Genomic DNA, 13,392 nt, shown 5'->3' with positions numbered 1-13,392 from the left:
GGGCTGCAGTTCTTCACAAACTGCTCCAGTGTGGGTTCTTTGTGCAAGATGCAGTCCTGCAGGATTACATTTCTTTAGCATTATTCCCCACAGGGTCACAAATCTTGCCAGCAAACTTGCTCCAGCATGGGCTCCTCTCTTTCTAAAATTTCTGCCAGAATCCTATTCCACTGTTGAGTTCTCAAGGTCATAACCTCCTTTGGGAGGTTATCCACATGCACTGATGTGGGACTCTCCAGAAACTGCAGGTGGTTATCTACTTGCTTGTGGATAACCAAGTGCTACAGGAGAAAGTCTGTCTCACCATGGTATGAACTATGGTCTGAGAAGGAGAACTTCTACTCCAGCATCTGGGAACACCTCCTCCCCCTCTTTCTTCCCTTACCTCCATGACTGCAGAGTAGCTTCTTTCACATATTTTTCACTCCTCCCTTCTCTGGCTGAAATCTCTCCTGAGCAGTAATTTCTCCCCCTTCTTAAATCTGTTTCTGCAGAGGTGTTACCACCAGCGCTGCAAGTTCTGGCCATAGCCAATGGTGTGTCCATCTTGGAGCTGGCTGGAACTGGCTCCGTCAGACACAGGGAGAAGCTCCCAGGAGCTTCTTGCAGAAACCATCCCTGTAGACCCCACTGCTACCAGAACCTGGCCATCCAAGCCCAATACAAATCAGTGGCAGATACACACTAGCTGGTGCTATATAAGTGTGATAAATGTCACACAATTTATGTGCTAATGAGTTAAAATATTGCCCAATATCTTTCACTCTGCATTTGCAGTGAAAGGATATTACAGGAATTTGGCTTAATGAGAAAGGAACAAAAGGCACGAACAAAAGGCAAGAGCTCCTTGCTGTTCCTAAACACTAGACCACCTTTCACTGAACCATTATTTTTTATTCTGGCTGTTACATTTGAGAAGGCTACTAAAAAAGTTGTATCTCAGAGCAATCTGGTAGAGAAAAAAAAAAAAAAAACCCAAACCAAAAAACTAAATCAAAAGCCATTTGAATTGTCTTATTGCTACAACAGAGTTGTGAACATTTAGATTTGCAATATGTCAAGAGGCAAAACTTTGAGCAACTATTCAACACTTAGGAACGATTGTAATGATGTTTAATTCCCTCTTGCATAATGTTGTTACTATGGCAACTAACAATTCTGATCTGGTGAAGCCAAAACTGCTTCAAAATTTCAAAATATTTTAATAGTATGTTTGCCTTTTTTTTTTTTTTTAATAATGCATTTAGACTTCACGTGTTTCAAAATGTATGGATAATGAGAGCACAACATTATGTGGACATAGTAAACAGGCAAATGATAACTTGGAACAGAAAGATTGCAAGAGCCTCTGATAAGAGTCTTTGTTGGTAATTAGGACAGCAGCGAAAAAAAGCATGTGCCTAATCCAAACACAAGTAAGCACATCTACTGTGTCATCTTTGTAAGGGCATTCAGGCCAAGGAATTAAACCACATCTTGAACCCAGAAGTATATTATTTTGTATCCTTTTTCTGCCTATTTGTTTATAAAAATCACTTTTTTTTTTCTTTTTTTTTCTTTTTTTTTTTTTTTCCCCCAGAAATCAAATAATTTGGTCATAAGCCATTTGATGAGAAGTGAATTGGCCTGCTGTTTATGCAAAGTGCTACTTTATTGTCCACTGTACACCCTTCCTCTTCTCCTGTAATGCTATTGCTTAAAGACTCAAAAATTCATTGTAATTTTAAAGGCAAAACCAAGTATTCCCTCAGCATCCTCTGGCTTGGTCTATAACAAGAAATATTCACTTTGAGTAGGAGTCTGCATTCCTTGCAAAAGTAACTTGTTTGATGGCTTCAGTGGGAGTCTTACTTGCAGAAGGAATTCAAGATAGAGTTTATAAATATGATGTGCAGCACTTCTGTATTCCTCACAGGGCAGCCAGAAATATGGAACTATACATGCACATACCTATTTTCAGAGGCTACTTGACAGAATTACATTGAGTTTTAATAAATTCAAACTATGCCATTTACAAAATATGTTGGGATAACTCTAGAGGAAAAAATACTGTAGTTTTTTGTAAAATACCATTAAACACAAGGAGAGAGGAAATGAGAAAGGAAATAAATGTCATCGTAAAGCAATGCACCTCACTTTGAAAACCTCAGTAGATCATGAAAGGTGTCATGGACATCTTAAGTATATAAAACATCTAAACAATTTTACAAAGCTGTTACTCATTTCAATACTCTGATAATGTTAAAAACTCAAAATATGGCTCTTATAAGTTAAACAATTTTGATATATGTGAGTTTGGAATAGACAGTGGAAGCAACTAGATTCTCTTCCTTATTTGTTTCCTTATAGTTTCACACCTAGCTTGGATAGTTATTGTCTCTCAAATAGCTCAAAAAATTCTTAGACTCTTCCGGGGTTCCCATTGCAAAGCACCAAAGAACCCTGTCTCAAGCAGCTACCACAGACGAATTAGAGAATCTTTCATACTCAGTGCAGTGCATGATAAGAGCTATTATGTGACTTTAGGTGCAGAAAGTGGTGGAAGAGGCCCCCCACTGCTGACCCGTATATGTCTTGCAGGAAGACTCCAGACCTGGCAAGACAAAATTCAGTAAACAGGTACAGGAGATTTTAGAATGACAACACGGAAAACATAAAGAAGCAGAAACTGGATTTTAGCAGAACAGAGTAGCAGCAATTGGTACTGACTGTGAGTGTTTGGGATAAATTGAATTCTGAACCAACAAAATTCATTCTCTCTCGGAGCAAGATAATCTGGGGACAAAACAATTGTGACCTATCTGAGCACAAGCCACAGGCAGGAAAAACAAAAAAGAGCAACAAACAGAAAGTGAAAGAGTACACAGAAATAAGTTACCATGAGAAATTCATTGCTATTTTTGGGGAAGCTTGCTTACATCCACCTGCCTGAACAATGAATAGTAATTATTCAGACTTTGTTTGGTTTTTTGGGGATTTTTTTGGTGTTGTTTTTTTTGTTTTTTTTTTGGCGGGGGGGCGTTTGTGGGGTTTTTTTTTAATATTTTTAACCTCTTTTCTTAACCAACAATGTAATATTTCAGCTACAAACACACAAGTTCAAATATAACTGAGGTTATTGGGGTTTTTTTCACATCAATTGGGGAGGGGGCTGTTGTAGTAGGTTGGTCCTGGCTGGATGCCAGGCACCCACCAAAGCTCCTTTATCTGTCCCCTCTGCAGCTGGATGGATGAGAGGAATATAACAAAGGATTCCCAGGTTGAGATAAGGATGGGGAGAGATCACTCACCAAATACCATCATGGACAAAACAGACTTGAATTAAAGATTAATTGAATTTATTGCTAATAAAATCTGATAAAAGAGCAAGATAATGAGAAGTAAAATTATACTTTAAAAGCACCTTTCCCACAACCCTTCTGCCTTCCCAGCTCTACCTCCTTTCCCCAGTGGGACAGGAAGACAAGGCATGAGGGCTATGATCAGTTCATAACATTGTTTCTGCGTCTGCTCAGTGAGAGGAATCCTTCACCTGCTTCAGCGTGGGGTTCCTCCCATGGGAGATAGTTCTCCATTAATAAACTTGAGTCCATCCCATGGGCAAAAGTTCTCCATAAACTGCTACAATTTGGGTCACTTTCCATGAGTTATAGCCCTTCAGACACAGCCTGCTCCAGCATGGGTTCCTCTCCCCATGGGTCTGCAGGACCCTGACAGGACCCTGCTCCAGCAGGGGCCTCCCACAGGTTCACAGCATCCTCTCAGGCATCCACCTGCTCAAGCACAGCTCTCCTCCATGGGCTGGGGGTATCTCTGCATCCCTCTGGTCCTCCAAGGGCTGCACATCTGTGTCATCATGGCCTACACCATGGCTGCAGGGAAATCTCAGACCCAGCACCAGGAGCATCTACTGCCCTTTGGTTCCGACCTTGGTGTGGGCAGTGTCCCTCACATATTCTCACCTCACTCTTCCTTGGATGCAATTATGACTTACAATAACTTTTTCTTCTTCTTTAATCTGTTATCACAGAGGTGTTATTGTCATTTCTATTTGGCCCAGCCTTGACCATTGGCACATCTGTGTTTGACACTGCCAGGCATTGGCTCTTCCAGATATGGAGGAAGTTTTTGGCAGCTGCTCACTGATGCCATCTCTGTAGCCCACCTGCTAGTAAACTTTGCCCATGCAAACCCAACACATGGCGTGCTTTTGGTTTGCTTTTGTGACTTCTTTGGTTTATATTAAAAAAACAAACAAACAAAAAAACAAACCAAAACAATAACCAAAAAACCCCACCCCATCTTAATAAATGTAAAACTTGATATAAATTTAACCTAACATCACTCTTTAAATTAAGGTGATAAAAAAAGAAAGAAGACAGAAAGAAGGAGAGAAAGATGCAAGATGAATAAATATCTCTTCAAATACCCTGAAAGGCATTGTAATTGCTCAGGAAGGAATTCACTGGAATCCCAAGTTTGGCTGTACATTCACCACAGTAAAACCAAAGGAGCTCTTTGAACTGTCAAGTGCCACAATGTAAGCCTGTTGCAAAATACTTCATGGAACATTTATAGAGGGACCTTTAGCCAACGCCTAAATTTCACATATGGTTTTAGCCTAAAGGCGGTGGGTGTTCTGTTGTTGCTTTTAATGACACACTATATCATATGCAAGTTATAGGTACATATCAACATCTTGCATTGTATAATCCTACCATACTTCACACAAATGTTAAGCTTTCAGCGCTCTCGCCCACAATATGATAATTACAATCATTCAAGAACTAAAACTGGCACATTTCTTTTCCACAGAGTATCATGGGTTGTTCATATATTTCACACTCCACCTCCTACTACAGTTTTCTAAGCAGCACTAAGATAGATATAAAAAGTGAAGATGGCAAACAGTGTGTGCCAGATAAGACTGTGAAAAGCAGACCTTTATCCTCAGTTCTGTTCTTCACCTGCGACACCAAACTCCAGAAACTTGCTCTCCCTTCTCCCTCCTTTGTCCTTCCCCCATCATGATAATGTAAGATATTCCTTTTTGATGTTTCCAAACATACTTTAAGCTTTTTTGATGACTGTGCACATGTAGTTTTTATAAATACTTTGAATTTTTTATAGTTTTAAAAGTTTCCTGAAGTATAAGAAGCTTTTAAAATTTAAAGTTCACATACCCCATCTTTTTTTTTGTATGCCTTCCAGAATGCTGTGAATAGCATGCTGAGAGCCCTTGTTCTTTGTGTTACCCTCTTGGAATTTCATAGCTCCCTGCATGCACAGTAATACAAATTTAGTTAGTGAGGAACACCTTGAATATTTTCTGCTAGGAAGTATGCCTCTGTAATACTCACTCTGATTTTAGAAAACCTCAGGAAAGGAGTGTGTTATTTCTATTTTTATCATAGCAGTTACATGGTCATACTAAAATATTTTTCTCCTTTCTTAAAAAAAACCAAACCAAACCAAACCAAAACAAAACAAAAACAAAAACCAAGAAATCCCACATCCTTTTTATAAAAGTGTTCATGAGTAGCTGGAAAATTTTTGGAAGTGCTAAAGGCTAAGAGAAGATGTTAGAAAAGAATAATTACATTAGTCCTGCTATTAGTTTAGCTATACATTTGATTTTGAATGATTTATTTAAGTTATACATAACAATATATTCACAGAGATTCATAGGGTCATTTAGGTTGGAAAAAAAAAATCTTTATTATCATTGAATCCAAATAGTGTCCCACTAAAATGGACCATTTCAAAATGTATTAACATCTGTGATGAATTTTAGATGTCATAAGCAAGGCAGAAGAACTGGGTTTTATATCTTTCAGAATTCGTGAAAATTTGCCAACAAAAACTTGTCCTAAAATCTCAAAAAAAAGTATCAGACATTAGTATGATAGAACAATTCTTTTCAGCCTGACATCCACAACCCACAAAAGTGCACAATGATGATACTCCTCTGCTTTGTGATTAAATGGACAGATGCATACCAAAGTGACGCATCTATCTCTAAAAGTTATCTCTAAAAAATAGAGATGATTATTTTATATTTTTTTGGCAGAAACATTGTTGTCTTCTATAATATCTTTCCAATAAATTGACTGAGATAAAAATATTTACATGTATGAAATTGAAAGTAATTCGCTGGTCTTGTAAAGTGGAATGAATCGATTAAGGCTTTTGTGAATCACCTATTTATTTTTTTTTATATTTCACTGTTTTTACTATGACTCTTAACAGAAAATTAATTAGAAAGTTAGAGCCTGTGCAATGAAGAAAATAAAAGCTGTTACAGCAGTATGGTGTGTTGATTTCCAGTTTCTCCTAAAAATATACTATTAGGGTAATTTTGATATTTTGTAGAAGTACTTCAAATGTTTACAAAAACTCAACATGAAGAAATTTGTTCCTGAAAAGCGTCTCCTCTATGCACAGACTGAAACTTCATAAAGGTAAAGGGACTCAAATAGTAAAGTACAGAGAACATTATGCACTCAATCTCCTGAATAAAATTAATAATTTTAAATAAATAAATAAAAATCTGCTTACATGAATGTAATTTAATATTCAAAACGAGCCCAGGACAAGGTGCTTGGGTATTCCTTTCTAGTTGAAAGTGGAGCAGCTTTCAAGGGTGAACATAAATAATTGGTAGAGGAGTGACTGGGGTGAGACAGCACTCTCTCGTTTGAAGGCACCATTATCAGGGAATGCTTCTTCCTCCAAACAGCATTTAAGTCATCTGCAGATTATTAAATTCAATGGCATCCCATTACATATTAAAAGTAGCACTAGATTAACTTGATGTCAACATTCTCTTTTTCCATTATACAATATATGACACTACATCTACACAAAAGCTTATTTTAGCTGTTAAAAGGAATCAATAACCACACTCCAAACAAGAAAGACAAGTTTGCAGAACTGTGCTAGTATGAATTTTGTAAACTGTCCTCACATTTGCTATCAAAGTCGGGGGGGGATCCATTGTTATCCTAATGATCTGCTGTGAGCCTCCTTATGACTTTACTCCTTGTTCTCTCCATGCTCAGTAAAGGGAACCAACTGGTCCTTTACCAGTGGCTCCTTCCCACTCCTGCAGCTTTGGGAGGCTGCACACAAACACAGGGCTGCAGGATTACAGTCCAAATATTCTGGAACCATCTTTGCTTTGCCCTGCTGTCTGCTACCCAAAACCACTCTTAGTACATGTTCCATGCTGATTTAATGTGTAACAGACCAAGTAAATCATGATTTTGCTTCAATCCAATAATTGCTGTGATATTTGTTTCATTCTCTACTACTAATAAGAAATTCCCATATTCCTCATTTGTTTGAGAAACTCCTTCATACTGAGCCACAAAATCAGAATGTTCTTGATGCTGATACCATAAGGAAATGGTGATACACCACAAGGCAACAGTAATTTTATTTCCACAGGATTTGTCTGAAATATTTAATATATCAATGATTATTTTACTTTGCTGTAAGGGATTGCTGTCTGTCTTTATAAGGTGAATCCTGACTTTTTCACTCTGTTAATGGAAATTTGCAATGTGTCCATTGCTTCATTACCTACAAGGGATACTGACACCATCAATAAGGAAAGAGGAGGTGGTGGGATTTTCCTTTTAAAGCTTGGCACCATCAGAATTGCAAGTATAAGCTCTGTCTATTCAAAGAGCTCCTTTCTTTTGTGCTGAGAAGCCAGCCAACATTTGTAACTAGAGTAACACAGAGATGGGAGCCACTTCTTTGTTGCTGAACATTCAAAGGTGTCTATTTTCTTTACAACAGGTCCAGCAACTCCCACTAAAAATCAACGAGGCTTAAGCAGAGCCTCAGGATTTCTTTCTAAGAGCAGTACCATTTCTTAACTGACCCACAGAAGAACTGGTTTCTTTTGTGTTGATTTCTTTCTAAAAGTCTTAATAAATCATTTGGGTTGACCTTGATCAAAAAATGCTGATGTTGCAAATTAATTTGTGCAGGAAAATATACTAAAAAAGTACAGGAGCTAGCTATTTACAGTATTACTCATTTTCACTTCAATGATGTCTCTATTAAACAGTATTAGAAATACTAACATATACTAAAAACAAAAATTACTTTTAAAACTAAAAAAAAACAAAAAAAAACAAACAAACAAAAAAAAAAAAAACCAACAAAATAAAGGCCCTGAATAAAAATCAAATTTATTTGAATCCTTGAAGATTTACCTTGCCCCACTTAGATTAGAAATATTAATTTGAAGAACCCTCATGAAGTAAAATGAGATTCAACAATACACCACAAGGACCTGCACAGCATGGATATTACAAGGAATCAGGGACATAAGTATTTTTGTCATTGATAGAACTCCATATTGTGCCTATTATTAATCCAGATGTTCATTTTAGGTTTGATTATGAAAAACAGGGGTGACAGAAATGTAAGTTAATACCTGTTATTTCAAAGGAGTTTTATTCATCTTTAATTTGGTTTATTATTTCTCTAGATCAATACTTGCATTAACTTCTATTTACCTGTCCTCATTTCCAATGAGAATTTAATTTATTTGAGATTGGTTATGTATCTCTGCCTCACCAGAGGTGGATTATAACAAGACAGAGAAGAGCTCTCTGTACAGGGAAAAATAAAAAGACATAAGAGAGAAAAGAATGAAGAGAAACAAATGAAAAATAATTCTGAACCTACTTCTGGATAAAAAAATGAAGAATTTCAGGCTATGTTTTGTAGAAAATAATGAAAGACAAGAAATAATCTTTTATAGCAAGCAAATTATCTTTTTCATGTGTATATTCCTTAGAAGGAATATTTCAATACTTTGAGAATCATGCAGAACAGTCTTCTGATCTGTTCTCAAAGTCCATGAAAATACTTTGCAAGCCTGGGAGAAACTTTTAGTAAGGCTTCAGCTGAAACAGTTGCTGGTAGAAAAAAAAATCAGGTTTGTTCAAATCTTATTGGACTCAAAATTTCCAGCAAACCCCACCCCAAACATTTCCAATAAAACCTGTAATAGTTTTTTTGCCTAAAAGCTCCCATGATACATTTTAGAAAGAGTTAGTGATGTGATCAGTTTGCACAAGGTCCTTGGTCAGACTGTAAAATAAATGCAATTTTTATTTTCACAAAGTGACAGGACAAAATTATGAGGTATTGGGTGTAAGTGGAGCTGTGGAAACTCATGCAAAGGTGGCAAAAACTGAGGCTGGGAATGGAAGGCTTTTGGAAGTAAAGACTATAAAAACTAGAACTCTAAAGGAAAGAAAATATCTCAAATCTATGACAAAAAAAAAGTCTTTTTTTTTTTTTTTCAATTGCTTTAGCATTAAGTCTTCACCCCCAGAGACAAGGAAGAACATTGCTGCCAGAGATAATTATGCCATAGCTTGTTGGAAGCACGGACTTGCTTCTGAACATGTTGAAGAAGTTGAGAGTTTGGAAACAGCTAGTTGACAAAGTTAATAGCTGTTTCCTTTCTCCTCAAAGGTAGACTTGATTGATGAGTCAGTCTTCCAATCACATCTAAAATCTGATTACAATTTAAGAACAGTTCAAAAATTACTCATAGATGAAATATGAGCAGATAACCTTACTGCCATAGGAAATCAAATTTAAAATCCTTTTGAGAACAAAACAAAAACAGATACCATGCAGAGACCTTGAATTGTACAGTCCTGCTGAAGTGATCACCTTGGCATTCATACATTAGTAACGCGTAAAATGCTTCAGAGTTTATAGTCAATGCCATCTATGTCTTGTTGAAAACTAGAAAGGGATGCTTTTTAAAGGTACCTGGAGAAGGAAGAAAAGAAAAATAAGAAAAAAAAAACCCTATGGGAAGGTAGTGGAATACCAGCAAAATTATTTTGGGCAGATGTGGAGTCTGTAATGCTGTATGGCATCTTTACAACTTCCTTTTTTTATCCCTAAATCTTCCTCAAAATTTCTATCATATGCTTGCATTGGATGCTCATCTTCAAATAATTAGATGGTCTTTATGATGCATCTTTCCAACACATCTCTATTCCATTTGACAGACAGGCAAACCAAAGCAGCATGATTTGAATGTATATAAGATTCTTTTGTCTTGCAGACCAACAAGAGAACTAGATAATTCAATTCCAGTTTTGTGCTGTTACAGGTTGACCATAAGATTTACCATGCATCTACTCAATATTTTTAAGAATGAGTAAATAAATAAAAATGTAACAAGATTCTACATCAATAAAACAGAACAAAAAAAGTCACACAGAATTAACAAAAGAGAACAGATACATAGACTTTTCTATGTCAGAAACAGTTTTCAGTAGGGTCTTATTCCCTTCCAAAGTAAGGGAGATGTTTTACCTTCAGGTCTCTGTCTCCTCAGCTTCTCTTCAGTAGAAACTGGAATAATTATATTGTCTCTCCACAGGAAAAAAACACCACTTGAAAAATCCAGGCCCACTCCCTCTTGATCCCAAGAGACAACAGTCCTAAACAGGCAAAACCAAAAAGAAAAGCAACCATAAAACTGCCTTTCATAATCCACTCAACATCCTGCTCCCTAGTACAGTTAGTGCATCTCGTTTTGCAGCCAGCAGACAATGTGACATACTTACTAACATGTCCTATGTAAAAAAGAGTTTTCTGGGAAATCTTGAACTTCTTTTTGGTGTTCTTTTAAGCACAGATATCCAGGTGGGACTCGCCTTGGCAGAGTAGAGAGCTGCTCTTGATCAGTTGCTTCAGCATAATAGGTGTCTCACTGAGGCCAAACATAGTGAGAGAACAGAGATGACAAGTTCATTTGTGAAAGAGAGGCTATATTAACCAAAATATGCAAGCAAATTTTAAGTATGGAAAAATACTGCTCTTCAGGAAGGAATGTATCTTTTGCATAAACTAAACTAATGCCACTGCTTATTAGAGCTGCTCCAAAAATTAAATTTTCATCTCTCAGGAAGACTAGGCTTTTGTTTTGCTTTTGCTTGTCTTGAATCATTACTGAACATTGCTGTTGAAGAATTTCTCATGGAATAGAAATTCCAAAGCATTTAATTCAGAGCCATCACATATACTGATTCAGCACTGTTGGAGTGGGATCATAACACAGTCTAAATAGAACTAATTACTTAAAATAAAGCATTGCCGCTTCCTCTATTGGTAGAGGCATTTCCAGAAAAGCCAGCACATATCAAAATCCTGACTATTTCAAAACCTGAGATGCAATACCTTCTGAGTGAATCTACATGGCAATGTGTAAGTGACCTTGAGGCCAAGATTTTTTTTTTTTTCCATAATATTTACCCTCAGAAACACAAGGGTAAGACCTAATGTGAATGAGATTTTATGCACAAAGGGAAAGCCCAGGGTACAGTCTGTGTTTTAAAGGGCATGATGTTACCTGCCACACAGGTAAGATTTCAGAACGCATGATCTTGTACTCCTATGCAACATTTATAACACCTTCATGTGATCAACAATCAAGCTAAAAATACAGTCTGACATGCTTCATGTAAAGGCACAACACCATTTGCTGTGAGGAGTGGAGTTTCAATTTTCTTCCAAGAGCAGCACTCATAGCTGGAGCTGTGTCTTGGGAGTACAACGGGACTTTCCAGCCCAGAGACCCAGAAATAGTCTATTTGTAAGCAAACAATCACTTGTGTTCAGTAACAGTATATTTTTTACAACTACCAACTGAAATGGACCTAGCCATTCTTTCTGGAACAGTGATACTTGAAACAATGAGGATTAGGGCAAAGCAAAAAAGAAACATATGCTACATTGAAATGACCTTTTCAAACAGTGTTTCACTGCGTAAACAGAACTCATGATGTAATTCACCTGCAACTAATGACTTAACTGTAAAATTGATGTTACATTTAATCCTAGTTTATAAGATAGCTGCTTTCCTGAGGTGAGTTGTAGTCTGAACATGAACATGCAGGAATTGCACAGTATTTCTGATGGATGGATGGATGGATGGATGGATGGATGGATGGATGGATGGAAGGAAGGAAGGAAGGAAGGAAGGAAGGAAGGAAGGAAGGAAGGAAGGAAGGAAGGAAGGAAGGAAGGAAGAAAGGAAGAAAGGAAGAAAGGAAGAAAGGAAGGAAGGAAGGAAGGAAGGAAGGAAGGAAGAAAGAAAGAAAGAAAGAAAGAAAGAAAGAAAGAAAGAAAGAAAGAAAGAAAGAAAGAAAGAAAGAAAGAAAGAAAGAAAGAAAGAAAGAAAGAAAGAAAGAAAGAAAGAAAGAAAGAAAGAAAGAAAGAAAGAAAGAAAAAGAAAGAAAGAAAGAAAGAAAGAGAAAAAAAGAAAGGACACCATGATTGTGCACAACTGACATGCTGACATGAAAGTTTTGATAGGGATTTGGAAGAAAAAAGAGAACTGAACATTTCACCATCAGCCTATGGACAACTGCTGCCATTGACATTGGCAAAAATACTTAGCTTTCACTTTAGTTTTAGAAATGAATCTTCAAGCACATTATTACAGTTCAAATCAATGCTGTACATCTGGTAATTCTTCAGACAACTTAGCTTGAACTGGAGTAAAAAAGAGAGCAGCTCTAACAAGACTGAAAAGGAATTGCAGTTGTTTTTAAAAGTATCCGTTGAACTGAATACTTTTGCAGCTGCTCCTTGAGGATAAACCCTCAGCTTGTTCCACAAGGTCTGAATACTAATGGAGTGAGCAGAAAGTGGAGTAGAAGATGTGTTGCGGACAGATAAACCCCACCCACTGAGAGCCACAGGCCACCCAACCACAGGAGGAACTGCAGAGGGGGAAACTGGAGGAACATGAAGTGTGGCCTCAAATTACCCAAATCAGGGGACACAAACTCGCAGAAATTGTCGATGGTGCATAAACTGTGGTTTCAGTTACAGAATGGCTGCATAGATGTCTGACTGAACTGGATGAACAGGATCATGAATAAATGAAATGCTTCAATTCTCTGTGCTAAGTGAAAAATATATTGCAAGAACTACAGATTCCTCCAAGTTATTTGAAGGACAATGGCTAAACTTATGACTTAATAAAAACCCCAGAAATTTGATTCTGAAAAATATATTCACAACTTGGTATCTTCTTTTTCCCTTCCCCTGTAAAACAGACATTGGGAGAAAAAAAAAAAAAAAAAAAAAAAAAAAAAAAAAAAAACACCAAAAAGACCAAACAACCAACCAACCAAAAAACTACAAACAACAAACCTACACCAGCACAGTTTCAAAGATATTTTGGAGTTATGAATTTGGGCATTTGGGTTTTTGGGGGAGGGAGCTGTGGGATTTTGATTATTTCTATGTTTGATTTTTTTTTTCTTTTCTTTTTTTTTTTTTGGGGGGGGGTGGGTGGGTATCAGATGAAATGGAGGGTGAAACTGAAAA

The 13,392-nt window shown here is 36.9% G+C and overlaps 1 long non-coding RNA gene across 1 annotated transcript; it reads right to left on the bottom strand.

Moving 5' to 3' along the window:
* Nucleotides 1-9,180: 9,180 nt before the first annotated feature.
* On the bottom strand, nt 9,181-10,761 carry LOC136302691 (uncharacterized). Its single transcript, XR_010724115.1, has 3 exons — nt 10,620-10,761; nt 10,366-10,493; nt 9,181-9,810 (listed from the first exon to the last, which is right to left on the bottom strand). It is a non-coding gene; the product is annotated as an uncharacterized lncRNA (long non-coding RNA).
* Nucleotides 10,762-13,392: the final 2,631 nt, after the last annotated feature.

This window comes from Chamaea fasciata, unplaced genomic scaffold (assembly GCF_029207755.1).
Source record: "Chamaea fasciata isolate MVZ Bird 193981 ecotype frontalis unplaced genomic scaffold, bChaFas1.0.hap1 SCAF_1, whole genome shotgun sequence".
NCBI classification, from domain to species: domain Eukaryota; kingdom Metazoa; phylum Chordata; class Aves; order Passeriformes; family Sylviidae; genus Chamaea; species Chamaea fasciata.
This window is presented reverse-complemented; position numbering and strand designations above follow the sequence as displayed.